This window comes from Elephantulus edwardii, unplaced genomic scaffold, assembly GCF_000299155.1.
Source record: "Elephantulus edwardii isolate Elephantulus edwardi_28Jun2011 unplaced genomic scaffold, EleEdw1.0 scaffold00001, whole genome shotgun sequence".
Lineage (NCBI taxonomy): Eukaryota > Metazoa > Chordata > Mammalia > Macroscelidea > Macroscelididae > Elephantulus > Elephantulus edwardii.
This window is the reverse complement of record NW_006399751.1, coordinates 6,216,681-6,218,739: the sequence shown is the minus strand read 5'-3', so window position 1 is coordinate 6,218,739 and position 2,059 is coordinate 6,216,681.

Here is a 2,059-nt window from a genome sequence, read left to right as displayed (position 1 = left end):
CCAGGCAGCTCCTCCCCTTACAGCTTTGCTGTTCGAGTCCCATGTGCCCCAGTGCCTTTATCTGTATTCTATTCTCAGCCATCCAGGCCAATGAGGAAATAAAGGAATGCCAACTGCTTTCTATAAAAACAAAACAAAACGAAACACTGTCTGTGGAAGGGAGCTCTGGTGGCCTACTGGCAAGAAGCTACACTGCAATCCCAGAGGTATGTGGTTTGAATCCACAAGATGTTCTCCTGGAAAAGGAGGGGCAATCTCCTCCTCTACCAGTCAGATCTCATGTGATGTACACAGAAAAAAAGAATAAAATTTTAAAAATTAAAAAAAAAATAAATAAAAGCACTGTTCACCACAGTTTTGAGGACTGACAGGTCCAGGGCAAGCAGATTAATAGGGCAGAGTTTAGGTATCATCAAGATGGATACAACTCAGTGACCCTATGAACAGACCTGAACTCTGTCCTATCTTTTGCCATCTTCATTATCTCTGATACACTTGAGCCCTCTGCTGCAGTCACTGTGTCCATCTAGTTGGGAATATTTTCTTTTGCAACCCTCCACCTTTCCAAGCATGATATCGCTTTCCAAGGAATGGCCTCTCCTAGCAACATGTCCAAAGTATGTGAGCTGAAACCTTGCCACCCTTGCCTCCAAGGAGTACTCTAGATGCGCTTTTTCCAATACATATCAGTTTGGGGTTTTTTGGCAGTCCATGGAATATTTAGTGCTCTTCAACACAACAAAAGCATCAATAATTTTTCTGTCATCATTCATTATTCATTGTTCAGTTCTCAGATGTGTAATAAGTAATTGAAAAGCCCATGGTCTGAATCAGGCATACCCTAGTCTTCAAACTCTTCAGTTTTGGAGAGGTCTCTGACAGCGGAGTTGCCCAAAGCAATGCATCTCCTGATCTCCTGACTGCTAGTACCAAGAGTGTTGACTGTGGACCCAATAAGATCAAATCACTGGCTATTTCAATCTTTTCTTTATCTATCATGATAGATGCCTACTGGCCCAGAAGTAAAGGACCTGTTTTCTTGATGTTGAGATATAATCAATATTAAGAGCTGAAGTATTTGATATTCTGCGACAAGCACTGCAGGTCCTCCTCACTTTCAGCAAGCAAGGTTGTGCCATTTGCATAATGCAGGTTGTTGATGCCACTTTTAGGATTCTTATGCTACATTCTTCTTCATGGAGTCCAGCTCTGATCCTTAGACCACATTCTTCATAGAGTCCAGCTTCACAAATTATTTGCTCAGCATACAGACTGAATATACACGGAGAAAGGATACAACTGTGATGCACATCCTTTGTAATTTTAAACCAGGCTGTGTTCTCTTGTTCCATTTGGAATACATTTTCTTGGTCTAGGCATAGATTTCATGAGCACAAGTAAGTGAACTAGGTAGAATTCTCATTCTTCTTACTGTTAGCCATTGGTTGTTGTGATCCACACAGTCAAATGACTTTGCGTAGTCAATAAAACACACATAGACATTCTGGTATTCTCTGCATTCAGCCAGGATCCATCTGACATCAGCAATGGCATCCCTCGTGCCATGGTCTCTTCTAAACTCAGCTTGAATTTCTAGAAATTCCCTGTTTGGATGATATTCAGAACTATTTTGCTTGCATAAGATATTGTTTGATTGTTTCCACATTCTGTTAGATTAACTTTCTTGGGAATGGGAACAAATATGGATCTCTTCCAGTCAGTCCACCAAATTTCCTGGCATAGACTGGTGGGCATTTCCAGAGTTGCACCTGTTAGCTGAAGCATGTCATTCAGTATCCTACCTATTCCTGGGATTTTATTTTTTTGCCAGTGTATTCAACACAGCTTCAACTTCTTCCATTGGCTCTTGTTAATATTGTACTAAAATTTTTCAGTGTTGACCAATTCTTTTTGTATAGTTATTCTGCGTATTACTTCCACGTTCTTTTAATGTATCCTGGCTTATTCAAGATCTTTCCCATGGCATCCCTTACTACTGCCAACTTGAGGCTTAAGTTTTTCAGTTCTTTCACAGCTTGAGAAATATTAAGCAAGCTCT